The 18575-nt window shown below is 44.1% G+C and overlaps 1 pseudogene; it reads right to left on the bottom strand.

Moving 5' to 3' along the window:
* Positions 1-18248: 18248 nt before the first annotated feature.
* LOC111868655 lies at positions 18249-18367 on the bottom strand (annotated as a pseudogene).
* Positions 18368-18575: the final 208 nt, after the last annotated feature.

The following is an 18575-nucleotide window of genomic DNA, read 5'->3' as shown; positions in this document are numbered from 1 at the left end:
GTCACAGATATGCGTATGTAACAACAAAGGGTTGCCCTGAAATTTGCCCCCATATAACGCGGTAGCTCATAATGGTTTTCATGCCAGTTACATACTCCTTGTACCTGTGATGATCTTTATACAAATACTGCATTTGACGTTGCTGTACTCTCATTTTCAGATCATCTGTTTCATCATTATACTGACAGAACTGTCGTTACTTTTTCACCGTGACTGGCGTGTGGTGGCGACTGGGATCAAAACTTTGACTGTTTAATAATAGAGTACAACGCTGTTAGATTACCAGTCATCGAGCTAGTCATCCAGTGATTATCCTTCGCATATGCGTTAGTATTCGAAAGGTCCCGAGTTGGAACTCAGTCGTCGCCAGCGCGATCGGAACAAGAGACAGGAAATCTGTCAGTATAATGACAGGCAGTCTCCTGAAGACAGGAGCAGAGCCAACTTCAGAATTGTCATGTGTATCTCACTACAGGCCAATGTCAACTACGAGATAATGTCCAAAGCAAAAGGACTACTCCAGGACTAGACTACTGAACATTGTAAATAAGATCTAAAAGTGAACATTGTCACTAACATTTAGAGCGTTACTGTGAAGGCCTTACATTTTGAAACAGAAGGTGCGGAAAGTGGTTAATAGAGGGGCGGATAGAAGTGACCAGAAGACGAGGAAGAAGGCGTAAGAAGATGCTGGATGACCTTGGGGACAGAACAGGATACTGTCATTTGAAGGAGAAAGCTCTAGATCGCATCAAGTGGAGGAACTGTTTTGGAAGAGACTGTGGACCTGTCGTCTTGACAGATTACTGATGAATGAATGAACGTCGTCCGTCGTTGGGACATTTAGTGTTCCGAAGGATCAAACATTAAATCTTGGCACAATTAGTTGTACTAGTGGGAAGTTTATTTTCTTGATCGATTTCACAGTATTTTATCTGCTACAAAGATTATTTATTTATTTATTTTTTATTGCTAGTGGGGTGGGACTAAGTCCCTTGTACTGCGGCAACTTCTGGCCTATTGTACCAGTCCCAGATGATAGTTGAGGGTGATTGTGGAGCATTTGGTGGAATGAAGATTGGCGGGGGAAACAGAAGTACTCGAAGGAAACCTGCCCCAGCACCACTTTGTCCACCACAAATCCCACTTGACCAGACCCCGGGATCGAACCCGGGCGGCCGCGGTGGGAAGCCAGAGACTAACCGCTTGAGCTATGGCGCGGCCCTGTTACATAGTTACGCCTATTGGCATCCAGTACCCAGACAACTATGAATTAGGAAAGATATTGAAGGAAGCGGTCGTGGCTTATCTGAAAGCAGCACACCAGAACGTGGCTGAAGGAATTGAGGAAGACCACACGAATCTAATAAAGGAAACCAAATCCAACGACTTGACTCGAAGTACATGAAGAACATGAAGCAGAATTCCGTAACCATACTGGAATTTTCGTCATCTACGTTATTAGTTGCTTGTTTAACGAAGGTGTTGCAACTGCAGAGATTATTTGCAGTTTGAACTGGTGAAGAAATTATCACGTAGACTAAGGTTATTGGAGCCAGAATAGCGCAGTCGGTACAGTGACTGGCTGCTGCTTGGACGACTGAGGGGTCAGAGTTCGAGTCTCGAATAGGGTTAAGAATTTTCTCCTCTCCACGTTGTCCAGACCGGCTCTGGGGCCCACCCAGTTTCCTAGCCAATGAGTATCGGGGGTAATGCGGTCGAGGCGTGAAGCTGACCACTCACCTCCAACTATTGCCGAGATCAAGAAAACGTGGATCTATACATCAACTCCCCCCTGCGTCTTTATGGCGTAATGCTTAATTAGTTTGGCGCAGGGATAACTTTCCTTTTTTACTTCTGTAGACTAAGGTTATGCAAGACAGTGATCTTAGACTACTTCAAGGTCTTATTCTGCCATCCGCCTGGTGACACTAGGAAACCGTACGAAAAATCTCGCCCAGAAACTCGGTAAGCCGGCAGAGGTTAGAACACGGCACCTCCCAGACACACAGCATCTGCTCAGCATTGTCACGATACCCATCAACTATCAGCCGATGCTGTACCAGGATAAGTTATTGAAAATGAGTTGCAACAGTCAAGTATCGGTACGCGGTCCCGCCATGTTACTGGTGACCTCACATTAGCTGTGTGGCCCTGAACGAGATGCAGTTGGCGGGAAACTTGTCACATTTCCGGCAGGGCTGTACAAGTGAGACTACTTACGTAGACTATGGACGTCATATAACTCCCATTGTTACCACTGTTCACTTAAATCCTCTCTTGATAAATCCCGTTCTTCTTACTTCGATTCTGAGTCGCTTGCGCCCAAACCAAGTGTCTGTCTGCACTCCACAAAAACTAGACCCGGAAGATGGAAGATACGAAACATTTAAAGCGACCCCATTCTGATGAAATTGTGTGCAGACGCACAGAATGGTCTGCTGGAATGCGACGTGCAACTATTTCCAGCACCACTGTGATGCATTTACGTAGTTTATAGTTTTCCTAATGTTTTGAAATAATTTAATTCGAATTAATTTGACAGATGAATTCAAACCACACCTCCATTTGATCACCATGAATTCACTCTTGACCAACCTACTTATTTCTGACTCCTGGGTTTTAGACATCAGTGGTACTGCTTCGTAACCAGGAGAACCTTCTTCGAAATGCCGTTTGGTACCTGCTTGCTGATCAGCTCCATGGTGCAAGGTCTGTCTTGAGATGCCGACAGACACACAAGATACAAACTCCGTGGCTTCAGTCCGCAAGCGAACTATATCGATCGAGCTACCACCGCTTGTCAGCGAAGTTAGTGCCAACTTTAGCGGATAGAGGAGTGTAGCGTGGTCAGCGCAACGAATCCCCACGGCCGTTAATTTCGGTTTTCTAGACCGGAGCCGCTATTTCCTTGAACTAGCTCTTCAATTATCCTCACGAGGCTGAGTGGACCCCGTTCCAGACCCACAACTTCTCAGAAAATCTGGTAGTGCCGGGAATCGAACCCGGGAACTCTGGATATGTAGCCAGGAGCTCTGACCACTAGACCACAGAGGCGATCCGACAGTCACACAAAAGGTCAAAAAATGAATCTCCTTTTCTTCAGCATAGCCTTTTGTATTATTGCATTTGATCTCATTTTCTGTAGGCCAATGTTGACTGAACAAACTGGGACCAGCCCCTACAGTCACACTCTGTTTCTCTAGGATTCATGTTAACCCCGTCCTCCAAGTTTCGTCTACGTCTCCCTCACCCTCTACATCCTTCAGATGCTGAAGAAGATTCTGTACGTATTTTGCACCTTCCCGGATTACGAAGTTTCTTCAATACTTCTGTGATTCCTTATTGTGACGACGAGAATGAACACGTGTTTCGTGTTCTCTCTTTGGGCCTCCACCAGACCAGCATCTGACAGTTGCTTTCCTTTCCTTTCCGATACAGGCTGTATATCACCCAACTACTGCACACTTTCGCATTTACTTAATCTATGACTCAGAGGTAAAGTTGTCCCTGTGCTTAACTAATTTAGCACTACGCCATGAAGGTGTATGGGGGAGTGGATGTATAGATCCGGATATTCTTCACTTCGGCACTAGTTTGAGCTGAGTTGTCAGTCTCACGCTCCGGCCTGTTTACCCCAGTAGAAAGAGACGCCGCCACCCATTGGATAGGAGGCTGGGTGAACCCCAGAACCGGTCTCGACGACGTAGAGAGGAGAATAATCTTGCCCTTACCGGCACTCGAAGTCCGACCCCTCAACCGCCCACCGCGTAGCCAGTTACAAACCATAATATTGCATTTGTAAACTCCAGTTTGTGGGGTACATCACCTCCTCCTCCTCCCCCCTCTTTTATGATGACAGACTATTGATGTCGAAGGCCTCCCATTTGTCGGATTTATCAGTTCCTTATAGACATTTGGTATGATCTCTTGGACGGGGATCAGCCCGTCGCAAGGCCCCTATCTATAGGACAATACGAACACGGAGAAAACTGTGACACCCAACCATGTCCCGAGCAGTGTTCAAGTCCACTCTCCCAGTGTGAGGTGACACTAGCCGGCATATGCCATGGCTTTTGCGCGACGACTGTCCTACAGCAGAGAACTGACGCTAAAATCTACACGGAAATTTTCATTTGGCGTCCAGTTTGCGAAATGAGAACTGAGCAGAAGTTTGCAGTCCTCAAGGTTTTCGGCGAGACACTATTAAATTTTTGTGGCCCAGACGCCCTTGGGACTCGAGTCCGCCAGTGTCTACGATGGGCACGTGCTCGTCCTGCAGATGTTGCATCACGTGACCGACAGGAACTACAGCTGGGTCTCGCAAAGCGTAAGCCAAGTCAAGATCGACGATACTGAGGACGTCAGTGACACCGCATACGGCACTCGAACCGACATACCCCAGCCAGCGAAGAGACTGCTAACGATCGGGTTCACTTACCTACGCCAGCAGAAATGTTCTTGTCGGCTGGTTCCGGGCTGGACTGCCGAGGGACCGGAGTTTGAATCGCGGTAGGGTGAGATATTTTCTTCTCCACGTCGTTCAGACCGGATCTGGGGTCAACCCAGTCTCCTATCAAATGGGTACCGGGATCTCTTTCCCCGGGGACAAAGCGGCTAGTGTGTGAAGCTGACAATTCATCTCCAACTAGTACAGAGGTCAAGAATACGTGGATCTAAACAGCCATTCTCCAATACGTCTTAATGGCGTAGTGTTTAATTAGTTAAGTACAGGGACAACTTTGATTTTTTTTACTTTGCCGAGGGTGCTGTCCTCCAAGTAAGATCGGCCACTGAGCTCCATCTGGCGCCAAGTGTAGACCAAGCAGAAGTTTGTCACCACACACAGATGAAACTTTCTTTCATCTGTATTTATGTTTACACCAAACCCTAACGATCGGACTGCGACTCCCGGCACTGGCAGAGATTCTCTTTATCGTCGTGTCCAGAATGACTCCAGTCTTCTACCCAGTGGGTGCCAAGGGCAAAGAGGGCTGGGACGAGAAGCTGAACATTACCTTCACTTAGTGCCAAGGTAAATAATGCGTGGAGCTCTATCTCCACTCCCCTAAACGTATTCATGGCATGGTCCTTCACGCACAAGGAAAACGAACAAATTACCTGCAGTCTCTTCATCACGACGCTGCGCTTTTCTATTTTATCGGGAATTTTAACCTCGAGGTAAAAGTAAATTTGTCCCTTTGTTCAATTAATCAAACCTCAAGCCATGAAGACCGATGTGGGAGTGGAGGTATAACTCCATCATTCTTGGCCTCGGCACTAGATGGAGATCAGTTGTCAGCTTCATGCATCGGCTGCTTTACCACTCGAGAAGGCTCCCGCTGTTCCCACTGAATGAGGGTGGGTGGGCCCCAGAGCCGGTTTGGAAGCTTTGGAGAAGAAATGTCTTAACTCTGCTAGGAATCGAAGCCCGGCCGTCCAGCCCGTAATCCGTCGTTATACCGACTGAGCTATCCCAGCTCAAGGAATGTATAAATAAAACAAAAGGTAAAGTTGCCCTGTGCTTAACTCATTAAAACTACGCCGTGAAGGCGTATGGGGGAGAGAATGTATAGAGCCGGATATTCTTCACTTCGGCACTAGTTCCAGCTGTAGTCAGTCTCATGCTCCGGCCTATTTAACCCGGGGAGAAAGAGACACCGGTACCCCTTGTAGAAGAGGCTGTGTGGGCCCAAGAGCCGGTCTGAACGACGTGGAGAAAATTCTTGGCCCTACCGGGACTCGAACTCCGACCCCTCGGTCGTTCAGCTCGTTGTCAGTCGCTATGCCGACTACGCTCAATGAATGAATAAATAAATAGATAAACAAATAAGCAAATGCCGTAAACCGCAAACAAAAAGTGGGGAAGGGAAAGAAGAAAGAGAGAAAGAATGAGAAAGAAATAATGAACTACCACGACCGACTGTGAATAATGAACAATATTTGTAAATCAGGAAATTCTTCTTTGTGTTCTGAGCGAGCTTTTAATGCGACACTCGCTGTGTGAGCTACGGACCGACACCGAATGGGAACGTAGACAACTGTTTCTCTGTTCATCGTGTGAAATTGTATGCACCCGGTAGCCAAACAAGGTGCAGCAGCTGCCGATCTCACTTTTTGCTGCACTCAGCATCTTCCGTTCTTCAGACTGTCTAGCCACTCGGGCCTGTGGGAAAGTCACACTAAACTGCCCAAGCTCAACCCAAACGTACCAGACAGCGCTTCCCAATATCCAGATACTCGTACAATGCAAACGTGCTCGTTAAATCCTTCTTGGCCGTGCCATAGCTCAGGCGGTTAGTCGCCGGCTTCCCAACACGGCTGTCCGGTTTCGAGACCAGGTCAGATCATGTGGGATTTGTGGTGGACGCAGTGGCACTGGGGCAGGTTTTCTCCGAATGCTTCAGTTTCCCCTACCAATTCTCATTATACCTACTGCTTCACATGGATCATCATCTATCATTCGGGGCTGGTACAAGAGGCCAAACAGTGGCCGACATACCAAGTAGACTCAGTCTCAACCGACCGCAAGAAATCGCAATAAAGAGCTGTGTGTGTGTGTGTGTGCGCCCCTGATTGAACCTCAGGCTTCAGTATGACATGAACGTTAACGGGCAGAGAAACTCGTGACCCTCTGCGAGAACGTCATGAGACTGGAAGCTTTTCATCTCCCTGTATTCAACAACATGGAGACCATGTTAATTTGAGAAGTAGAAACAGTACCAACTCCGTTTAATGCGAGATGAAATTGTACATCGGTGTTACTCCCAACACAGAAGTTTGCACAACATGCCGGTAGATCTATTACTAATAACAAAGACAAAGATGGTGTGGTCTCTAATGGCACGATGTGCATACGAAGTTGCATCAAAATACATCAAACAGTCCAGACTTTTATTAGGAGGAGAAAGACAGACACGAATAATACTTACATTTAATTACAATAAATCCATCTGCCCTTGAGCTCCATCACGGTGTTTTACCAACTGCATAGATTATGATGTAGGTCATTGTACGGTGACTACAAATGATCAATTGCAAGAATGTGGAAGGAAGTGATGACTTGCCTGTTTTAAGAAACTATTCCACCATTTGCCTAGGATATGGACGAAAGCAGTGTTAAAAACTCAGAATAGCCTATCCCAAGGCAGAAATTCGAATCTGAGACCAGTATGAAGCAGACAGTAACGCGAAATTTGGTCCTGTTCAATAAATATCGGCAGTAAAGGACGTGTGGTTATGAACCCGACCAAATTACTGCCCTGCATTCTTATCATTTGGAATACATGGATCGTTGACTCTATATCCCCTAAACAGTGATTAGGCACAAGGAATGAATTACCCGACTATTGTTGCTAGTTGCTTCGTCAAGTAAAGGCTGAGAACGTCAGGAGCGTTACCTAGATGGCGTCCATGTGCCATACAGTGCCGTGCCTAGAGCACCAAGGCTTAGCAGCTGAACCTGTGAGAAATGAGCACCTAACCCTTCCTACATAATTCCGACTTGCGCTCTCTGTCTCGAGCAACAAAGGATAGGTGGAGGCCGGGCTGTCGCAGCCTGCCCTGCTGCGTGTGTAGCATATGGTAAGCCGAGGATCTAGAGGCCACGCATTGTCTTACAGCTCTCGAAGTTCTACACGAGGGATGGCTTGACATTGGATTCACTTCGACACTTAGATGTAAAGAGAAGTGGTGCCAGAAGTCTTCGCTGCTCCAATACCGCCTGTGTCCTTTGTGAGGTATCTACTGCTGCACGTCTTTACTTATCCCTTAACTTGTGTGAGACTATTAATGCACCTCAAGCGGCACCCATTTCATCCGTGAGGTGGATTCTTAAATTTGATTGTATATATTTCATAGATAGANTGCTTTCTTCATAGTCACCGCCGTGAAAGCCTCAAATCTTACATAGAATAACTAGTTGACGAAACAATTGTTACTTGGGGTATGCTTTTACAATATATACAATTAAGAGACTGGAGATGTTAGTACTGACAAAACCTGTTTGACTGTTGCCAGTGATAACTAATTCGGTGATAAACTTGGCGCCGGCCAGTCATGAACGGTTCTCGCCCACTCTCTCTCTCTCTTACACAGACTAATGGCAGAATATGTAAGTTTATGGAACTTGGAGACACTCAAATTCCATTATGATGTTACTTACAGGAATGTTCGGATGATACATAAATTCAAAACATTTTCAGCAACGCAGAGACTATTTCTATCATATTCTACTAAATATAGCCTATGTTTCACAGCTTACTGGAATACGGTACGATCAAGTGTGCAGCTTCTGGAGTCCAGTTAAACCAGGCCAGATTGTTCAGTAACACAACCAGAAATACTGTATATCTCCCACAGTATACCGTCGCCATCCTCAAAATTTACCAGACTCACAAAAATTCTGCATTAATACCACAGCGGCGATAACTTCACCATTTTTATCTTACCTTTGAAGCGTACGAGTGACTATAGACGGGGTTTGGATTGGTAATTGGATGTATTGAACATTTACTGACCGCAATTAGAGCTGGGATAGCGTAGTCGGTATTGCGACTAGCTACTGGCTGGCGACCAAGACGTCGGAGTTCGAGTCCCGGTAAGGTTAAGAATTTTCTGTTCTCCACGTCTTTCCCTCTGGGATCCACCCATCCTCCTACCCAATGGATACCAAGGGCTCTTTCCCCGGTGGTAAAGCGGCCGGGCGTGAAGCTGACCACTTATCTCCAACTAGTGCCGAGTTCAAGAAAATATGGCTCTTTACACCCATTCTCCCATATGCCTGTATGGTGTAGTGGTTAATTAATTAAGCACAGGGACAAATTTACCTTTACCTTACAGACTGTAATTACAAGTAACTACAGCGCCATCGCTAATTCGCACACTCTGCATTTTACTATAGCACGTACTAAGTCTTCACAGTCTGCTATGCTTTCACCAGTCGTTGCCTGGTGACGGATTCCAAGAATATCATCTGCTTCCATGCTCACGTTTTCTTTTACTGGCTGGCGACTGCTCTACAACTAACTCATTGCTTCAACTATCCTGCGTATAATATCTCGGCATGGAACGCGTAGAAAACACCGTTCCTCTGTTGCGTTAGCATCTGTTGGAATGCTCACGTGATCGCTACTCAGCCACTGCTTAGGAACTCCCGTTGTTTATAGCAGCGGCAGTCATATAGCTGCTTATTTCGCGGTAATTGCCTAGCAACGGGTCTACATGCCACAATACTTAAAAGGAATGCATCAGCAGAGCCATTCTCAATGTAGCTAGCTGCATCTTCACACACCACAACCAAAGCAGTATGTATATATACATACCCATATTATGCATTATTTTGTACATTAAATATTTTGCGTAACGGATTATGTCAGTGATCAGTTACATAAATGACAGCATAACAATGTTGCTGGACCATTTTTAGCACTGAACCTGCTCCACGCCGCCCAGACCGGCTCTGGGGCCCACCCAACCTATTATCCAATGGGCACCGGGGGCTCTTTCCCCGGGGGTAAAGCGGCGTGAGGCTGACCACTCACCTTCAACTAATGACCGAGGTCAAGAATATGTGGATCTATACATCCACTTCCCCTACGCCTTCATGGTGGTGTGCTTAATTAGTTAAGCACAGGGACAACTTTACCTTTTACCTGCACCACTATTCATTCAAGTCATATTCAAAAATTTATTGCATAATTTTAAAAATATTAGATGCAATTACTTATTACATATAGCAATTCCCCGATACATGTACAGCCTCAATGAAACTGGATAAAACCTACAAGCTGTAGGAAAGTTATTAATAAGAATTTCACTAATACGTTTTCATGTCGTGGTTTCAGAGAAATAACTAGTAATTACTGACGTGATATCTATGAATTTTGTGTGAACGGTTCATGAACAACAAGGATTTTCAGCTTGCAGATGATTTAAGAAAAGGCATTTTGAAAAATCAGAGGCAATAACAGAAAGAATGAACCGGAGTCGTTACGCTAAAACACACATTTTCTAATTTGTACGCATACAGTTTCGCCTAAATTCTCGACAACGAACAGTGTAGTACTGAGGAAGTGGAGGCTGTTTTAATAATGGACGTAGTAGGTCTACCGTCCTCCAGATGTTGCTGCTATCATTGTGTGTTGATAATCTCTGGTTTGTGATCATTATTTTAAGTTGCAGCTGTCTGTTGTGAAATGTTCCACGTGTCAGATATATGCGGGAAACTTTTTGTGTAAGAATAAGAGGAAGGCGAGTGTCCAAATGTAAGTAACAGGTTAATGTAGCGTCAGGAGAAATATAATCCCTCAGTACGTGTATAACCGTCTTTAGAAGGAGAATCTCCTACGTGAAATGTTCGTTGAGGACAAGAAGATCCGAATAAAACGCTTACAATAATACTAACATTTTGGAGTACAACACAAACAGATTCACTGAACTAGAGTTCGATTTCCAGCAGGAACACATCTGTGTCTTCTCCGCATTGTACAGAGGCTTATGAAATGAAAGACACGACAACATATTCCTTGGCTTCTATATACTCTTGATTTCACTGTGATTTCAAAATTAATTTAATGAGACTCCTATAAAACTTATTTTAACTAACCTACATCTCTGAAGGACTTGTTATCTATCCTTGTAATTTATGTGGTTTTGTCCTGTATCCTGAAGAAAAACATGAACATTTGTTCTACTGTGTTTACTTCTACATCAACCTTCCGACAAGCCGCTAACAGAGATATTTTTCTTTGTTACATCTGTTACACAATTAAATTACATTATTCTTAAATTCAACAGAAATCCACTCCTCTGTTATATAAACTCTATTCTTATTGACCAAGTCTGAAGCTTTCACAGCAGTGAAAATTAAGATTGACACTGTGTAGTGTCTTATGTGGTTATGAAGGAATTTGCTACCTCCAGTTTCTGCCTCTTCTATCATTTCATATGTCTCTCTACATCTTCCAGGGTGTAAGAAGGAGACAGCAAGCTCCTGCGAATCGCTGATAACAACAGAGAAGACCAGAGCTTTATATTGTTATTGGTTGCTTGTTTATTACACTATAATACAATATAGTTACAAGCTTTCAATCCCAACACAAAGAAAATCAAAGGAAAAATCACAATATACTTGCAGACACAGGGTGACCGTGCCCCTCCCGGGCAGATACACGTACTAGCTCTTATATGCAGCAATATTTATGTTATCCTTGCCATGTAAAAGATATAGGTATCCCTGTAACAGGCTGTGGAGGCCCATAGGGTTGTGAAACGTCGAGGCCCACACACGCTCTAGACCAGGCATGTCCAACTTCAAAGAGGTTGTGATCGACTTTTTAGTGTCAAAACTGCCAGTGATCTACCACGCCCTCTTATGGTCGTACTTCGTTTTAAGCAAAAATATTGGCAAAAATAACACGACACATGGTGTTTGTTGTAAAAGCAACATACATTAAAAGTACAGACTACTTTAATACGTATTTTCCCCACAAAATATGAATATAATCATATTATACTGCAAGTGAATTTACATGCTTTTGACGTATAATTTCCTTATAGGTCTATGAGATCGAACAAAAATCGTCCAACGATCGACGGTTTGCAAATGCCTGCTCTAGACAATCGGCTCACAGACGGCGGTGAGGCTGTCTGCCTTACGCACCGGCCGCCCTTTACTTCCAAAAAGATTTTTGGTATTAATATTTGTTAGTGGTTGCAACTGACTGTAGTAATTATCGAGGGATATCACTGCTGTTAACTTCATACAAAATTTTATCCAATATTCTTCTCTCAAGGTTAAATCCATTTATAGATTAAATTACTGCGGATCATCAGTGTGGGTTTCGACGTAACAGATCAACTACAGATCAGATCTCTTGCATTCGTCAGATATTGGAGGAAAAAATGGGAGTACGATGAGACAGTACGTCAGCTATTTGTAGACTTCAAGAAAGCCTATGATTCAGTTAGGAGGGAAGTATTGTACAATATTCTGATAGAGTTTGGGATACCCATGATGATGATGATGATTAAATGTGTTTAAACGAAACGTATAGTGAGGTCCGTGTAGGTAAACATTTGTCTGATAGATTTCCTATGCTGAATGGTCTAAAACAAGGAGATGCTTTATCGCCACTCCTTTTCAACTTTGCCTTAGAATATGCGATTAGGAAGTTCCAGGGAAACCAGGTGGGACTGAAATTAAACGGGACACATCAGCTGTTGGCCTATGCCGATGACGTGAATCTACTGGGTGATAATGTAGACACCATAAAGAAAAACACACAAACTTTAATTGACGCAAGTAAGGAGGTTGGTCTGAAAGTAAACACAGAGAAAACTAAGTAAATGTTACTTTCTCGTCACAAAATGCAGGGCATAATCATGATCTAACGACAGTAAACAGATGTTTTGAGAATGTGGCACAGTTCAGATATTTGGGAACAACGATAACAGATCGAAACCTGATTCAGGAGGAAATTAAGAGGAGATTGAACTCGGGTAATGTTTGCTACCATTCAGTCCAGAGCCTTTTGTCTTCTCGTCTGCTGTCCAAAAACATAAAAAGTAGAATATACAAAACTATAATTTTGCCTGTGGTTCTGTATGGGTGTGAAACTTGGTCTCTGACATTAAGGGGGGAACACAGACTGAAGGTGTTTGAGAACAGGGTGTTGAGGAGAATGTTTGGACCGAAGAGGGATGAAGTGACATGAGGTTGGAAAAAAAATGCATAATGAGGAGCTTTATAACTTGTACTCCTCTCCAAGTATAATTAGAATGATCAAGTCAAGGAGCATGAGGTGGGCAGGACATGTAGCACGAATGGGGGAGACGAGGAATGCGTATAGGATATTGGTGGGAAAGCCAGAAGGAAAGAAACCACTCGGAAGACCTAGGCGTAGGTGGGTGGACAATGTTAAAATGGATCTTAGAGAGATAGGATTGGATGATATTGATTGGATTGTTCTGGCTCAGAATAGGGACCATTGGAGGGCTCTTGTGAACACGGTAATGTTATCTGAAATGTGCCACATTTAAAAACATCTCTTTCCTATCTTTATGTCACGATTTTGTCCAGCATTCTGGTGACGAGATAGCAACATATACTTAGTTTTCTATGCGTTTACTCTTAGACCAACCTCCTTATTAACGTCAATTGACGTTTCTGTGTTTTTCTTTGTGGTATCTATATTATCGGTATCGGTATCGGTATCGGATTTTAATGCAAATGCATATTTCTTTTTTGAAACCAAAAAGTAGTTCTTAAATTTTAGACACGGTTGGACGGTGCATATAAATGCACATTTTGCCTGTTTTATGAATAAGCATAATGTTATCGACGAACCCTTTTTGTGCTGCATGTTTTCTTTTTAAAATGTTTATTATTATATATTTTTTATTTTATATTTAAAATTTCAATCATCGTCATGTGCATACAAATTCTCGTTTCCCTATTGGGATATGCTTCATATTTGACTCGCACATTTCGTCATACAAACAGCAAGTTGAGTATGGATTCGTGTTTCTGATGCAATAACCGGGACGGGACTCCCCAAGACGGAACCTCCACAATCCCTCTATACCTAACTTGCATCATCTGCATACCATCAAAGTGGCTGTAGCTGCTGGCATCGTAATACTATTCAGCCGATAAAGGACTTCATTTATTTATTGCCGAAGTCTTAATCAGGTTTGCTACGCTTCTTCATTTGGAGCTGGGGGTCATTCATATTAGTGGTGACTAGTCTGTGGTTAAGCTTGTTTATCTTTTTGTAGTCATGCCTAAAGTGAAAGTAAGTTAGAAAACTAAATTACAGCAGTATCACCGGGAGTTCGAGGGAGAGACGATAACTACGGATAACAAAATACCTCATTGCCAAACGTCTGAAAAAAAAAATGGTTGTGAAAAACGCTTTCAAATTGCTCCACAATCATACTCACCTATCATCTGGGAGTGGTACAATAGGCCAGAAGTGGCCGCAGTACAAGGGACTTAGTCCCACCCCACTAGCAATAAAAAGAATAGAATAAAGTAGAAGGTAAAATTGTTCCTGTGACTAACGAATTAAGCAGTACGCCATGAAGGCGTATTGGGGAGTGGATGTATAGAGCCACATTTTCTTGACCTCGGCAATAGCTGGAGGTGAGCGGTCAGCTTCACGCCCCTTTCCCTTTACCCCTGTGAAAGAGCCTCCGGCACCCCTTGGATAGGAGGTTTGGTGGAACCCAGAGCCGGTCTTGGCGACTTGGAGAAGATAAAATTCTTCACCCTACAGGGACTCGAACTCCGACCCCTCGGTCGTCCAGCCCGTAGTCAGTCGCTACTGCGCTAACGCAGCACCATAAACAAAGAGAATATTAAAATTAAATGGACTTAACCTTGAGAGAATAATATTGGATAAAATTTTGTATGAAGTTGATAGCAGTGATATCCCATGATAATTACTACAGTCAGTTTTATTACCTTTCTTTTTAACTGATACAATAATAGACTCCTTCCACTGACAGGCAATTTTTCCTTATTCCAAATAAAATTAATTACCTTATGGATCTTAGAATATAATATTTCACCTCCTGCCTGAACAACTTCTGCCAGAATTGGAGCACCACCAGGCGATTTATATCTTTCCAAATTTGCAATATCACTTTCAACCTCAAAAAGAAAAATATACATTTATTTATTTAATTACGAGTATATACGAGCGTGTTTAAGCGATTCTTAGCGTCAATCCTATTTCCTCGCATACATAGTCAGTCACACAGTAAGCTTGTATGGAATTAGTTGGCATATGAGTGTTACGCATTTACGTACGTGTATACAAATATGCAGGTAGGCAGAGTCATGCATAATCGCAAAGAACGGCTTTCAGAACTGGCGTCTACCTTCCCACTGCTCGCGAGAAGGGGCAATGCATGAAAGAAAATAACCTGGATTCTCAAACAATTCAAGAGTCAGCTGAGAAGTAAGGGCAATGTACCCGACAGATGTCTGTCTGCGAGACTCTCAGTGTTGGCCGACTGCCCCATCTTGTGGGCATCAGCCAACGGCCAATTCCGAGGGCAACAGTATGCTAAGTGACTTTTTTACTTCATGACACTCTCTGTGCTGTTCTCATACGAGTGCACTCGCATTGGTTGGTGCCTGGATTATTGAATCACGCTTCTTGCAGCTACATGTTCTATACGGTGTCGACTCTAGAATGATTGCGAACTGTGAATTGGAAAGCATGTGGAAAGAAGAGATCGTGGCCTATTTTACTGTTCAATACCAAGGCTCACCTGGAGGAACGGAGGAAAACCTCGCATGACTTCAGTCAACATAGGCTACCTCAGGACAAAGAAATGAAGGATCCAGAAAAAAAACCTTATTTGACCATTATCTGAGGTACAGGTCTACGTTTCGAGTATTAGCCCCAGTTTATCTTGAGGCGACTGGTTGTGTTATTCTGCCAAACTTAAAAAAAATAAAGGTGAAGTCCCTATGATTAACTAATTAAGCACTAGACCATGACGACATATGGGGTCGTGGAGGTATACCTCCACCATTCTTTACTTCGCCACTAGATGGAGGTGAGTAGTCAGCTTCACGCCTCAGTCGTTTTACCTCCGGTACCAATTGGCTGTGTGAACTCCAGCACCGGACTGTAAGCTGGAGAATATAGAAAAATCTTGCCCCTGCCATGAGTTCTCAGACGTCCAGCCCGTAGCCCGCCACTATTGCGATTGAGCCTACTGTTAATTTTATTTTCGATATTAGGCAGTGACAATTTTCATAATCGAACTCAGAACCCTTCTTAACCTTGAATGCTACTAGGTATTTAATAAACCTCAGACGATAAATTACCGTATATTAAATGAACTTCTGGTGTAAAAACAGAAGTGCTGTCTCGAACCTTCACAGAACTATCACTAAGGCAGTTTAAATACTCAGTCTTCTCCATGATACACCAATATGTACCTCCCTACACAACACTGGTACTTCCGGTCTGTTGTGTTGGGTGTTTCAGGTCAGTGAAGGGATCGGTTTCAGTTTCGTTGTTATGATTCCAGTATCTTCTCTGGAAATATAACAGAGAGGTTTCTTTCATATAATAGATCAGCACATAAAGGGTTAGGTCGCTGTGTAACGTGACTCTGGGAATGTTCGCTGGCATTTCCGGTGCGGGGCGATTGCTCCTCAGAGTGGCACCACACGACTGCTCCATCCATCGGCTCGTCTGTCCACGGCTACTCCTGGAAGCCTCGACCGCGTGTAATCTTTGGTCAAAATTTCAAACTGTAATCTAGGGATCAAATGAGACTCGCAGAAAACATACTGTTCCTCAAAGTATTTCCTTCGCTAACTAGGTAACTATGCTATACATAACTAAATTACGGTAGTTGCGTTACTGACTAGCAAATTAACGAGCTTCATGACTATTGCCAGCTATCCGCACAACTGTATAACTAACAACTAGGGACTGATTTATAGGCAAAAAAAATGTTTGCAGCTGTTTAAGCTCATGGTAATCAAGGTAACGCTTAAATTAACACTACGATTATTGCTTATTCTCGTATACAGAGTCTTATGTCACCGAAGTCCGCACATGTCAGCTTTTCTTTTTTTTTTCCTTGGCACTACAGCCCCAGTGGGCCTAGGCCTACCTCCATGAACTCCGTTCACTTCGGTTTTCTAGATCTTACACATACGGTAGGACTCCTTGGGCTAGTGATCAGCTCGTCGCAAGGCCTCTACCTGTAAACAAACACAGAAAAACGCACACAAACATCCATGCCCTGAGTGGGATTCGAACCCACGATCTCGGCTTCCGAGCGAGCGAAGACAGTGCATGCCTTAGACCGCTCGGCTACCGTGACCGGCTTTTCTTACGTGAATAAATACTTTGGAATACATAAATAAAATTGAATACTCGTAGCATATACTGTATTTCAGAGGACAGATAAGAGATAGTTTCACACGTCTGCACAACCTGTTATTAGCTACGCATCACACATCATGCGGCAAGCCACTTGCTTTGTTTTGACGTGTGGGTCCCCTGCTCATTGTTCCACTGATTTAAGTGTATTATTTTTTGTATTGCTAGTGGGGTGGGACTAAGTCCCTTGTACTACGGCCACTTCTGGCCTATTGTACCAGCCCCAGATGATAGGTGAGGGTGACTGTGGAGCAAGTTGTGGAATGAAGATTGGCATGGGGAAACCGAAGTACTCGGAGAAACCCTGCCCCAGCGCCACTTTGTCCATTACAAATCCCACTTGACCAGACCCGGGATCGAACCCGGGCCGCCGCGGTGGGATGCCAGCGAGGAATCGCTTGAGCTAGGGCTTTAACTACTCTCTCAGCTAGATTCTCAAAAGTCATGCGATCCGTAAAAACAAAGGAATAGGCAGTTTGGTGTGATGCTCCCACACGTGACAAGTATCGCGCCGAGACAACGTTGTGGAAACTGGAGAGAGGCCGGAAATGACATAACAGCATCCACTGAGTCAGTCCCATTGATAAGCATGTCGATTCGTCTCTCTCACGCAATTGACCACCCCGCAACATCTGGTGCTGAGATTGTTTCCGCCATTTCATTTGTTTCGTTGTTCAGAGATAGGTCGACCTTGGTAGTTTGAAAGTAAACACTAGCGGCTGGCTTCCGAGAATGACAGAGGCACGGCCATGAACAGTGCAGAGGAGTAGGTGGACGTAACGCTTCTTTCATATGTGAAATTTGAGGTTCTCACTGTACCTTTGCCTATTTACCACCAACGGCGCGTCACATCTTGTTTCCTTCGTAGTTGTCGCCAGGTGTACAGATGTAGAGACTAGTCTGTGACAACACCACATCAGTGGTAAAGGGAGTATTTCATGAATTGAAACAGTGTTGTGATTTCCATTAAGAACTATGCATGTGACTTGTAAACAGCGGCTGCACAGTGTTGGTGTAAGGTAAAGGTAAGAAGTTGTCCTTGTGCAACTCATTAAGCACTACGCCATGAAAGCGTATGGGGGAGTGGATGTATAGATCCACATTTTCTTGACATCGGCACTAGCTGGAGGTGAGTCCCTGCCGCTTTACCCCCATGGAAAGAGCCCCAGGTACCCATTGGATAGGAGGTTGGGTGCACCCCCAGAGCCGGTCTGGACGACTTGGAGAAGAGAAAATTCTTGACCTTAACGGGACTCGAACTCCGACCCCTCGGTCATCCAGCCCGTAGCCAGTCACTATACCGATACGCTAACTCGGCTTCAAAACGAATGCCAACAGCACGTGGTGTTCCCACGCGGTCACCCATCCAAGTACTAGTCACATTCAATGCTTCTTAACTTCGGTGATCGGACGAGAACCGGTATTTTCATCATGGTATGGCCGTTGGCTAATGTTACTGTAACGAAGGAATTTTTGAAAATATAAATCAGGGGCAACGAAACCTAAGTTAAAATAAGGAGAAAAGGAAAATACTCAAGAGACGGAAAGACAATGTAGTCCTACATAGTGATTCTGCATACTCGCACCTGCACTGCGAAGCCGTTTAGTGTGGTAGATAGGTACTTTTCAAACTCCATTCTTGCAAGGACAGGGCCG

The sequence above is a fragment of the Cryptotermes secundus genome, unplaced genomic scaffold (genome assembly GCF_002891405.2).
Source record: "Cryptotermes secundus unplaced genomic scaffold, Csec_1.0 scaffold696, whole genome shotgun sequence".
Classification (NCBI taxonomy): domain Eukaryota; kingdom Metazoa; phylum Arthropoda; class Insecta; order Blattodea; family Kalotermitidae; genus Cryptotermes; species Cryptotermes secundus.
This window is presented reverse-complemented; position numbering and strand designations above follow the sequence as displayed.